The sequence below is a fragment of the Penaeus monodon genome, chromosome 25 (genome assembly GCF_015228065.2).
Source record: "Penaeus monodon isolate SGIC_2016 chromosome 25, NSTDA_Pmon_1, whole genome shotgun sequence".
Taxonomy (NCBI): Eukaryota; Metazoa; Arthropoda; class Malacostraca; order Decapoda; family Penaeidae; genus Penaeus; species Penaeus monodon.
The window spans coordinates 18,203,301-18,203,545 of record NC_051410.1 but is presented as its reverse complement, the minus strand read 5'-3'; the positions used below and the strand labels follow the sequence as shown (position 1 = coordinate 18,203,545).

Below are 245 nucleotides of genomic sequence, written 5' to 3'. Positions count from 1 at the left end.
TTCCATCTTATCTTCCTTTCCTTCTAAATATTCTTTCGACAAGTGAACACTGTGAATAAGCCTTTTCATTTCTGGCCTTTGATATCTCCGCATCTCATTTCTGCGCTTTGTTATCCTCTCTTCTCCCACCTCCTCTGTTCTCCACTCTCGGGACTCTGGCAAATGTCTTTTTTTTTACCATTTGCCTCAGGGGATTCTGGGTTTTATTTATTGTTATTCTCCTTTTGTTTTAATCTACGCTTCCT

General features: G+C 39.6%; 1 protein-coding gene across 1 annotated transcript in view; it reads left to right on the top strand.

Moving 5' to 3' along the window:
* Window positions 1-245, top strand: part of LOC119589336 (sodium-dependent dopamine transporter-like) — a gene marked incomplete at its 5' end in the record, with an annotated part of 110,782 nt that overhangs the window by 1,108 nt on the left and 109,429 nt on the right. The window lies entirely within an intron of this gene.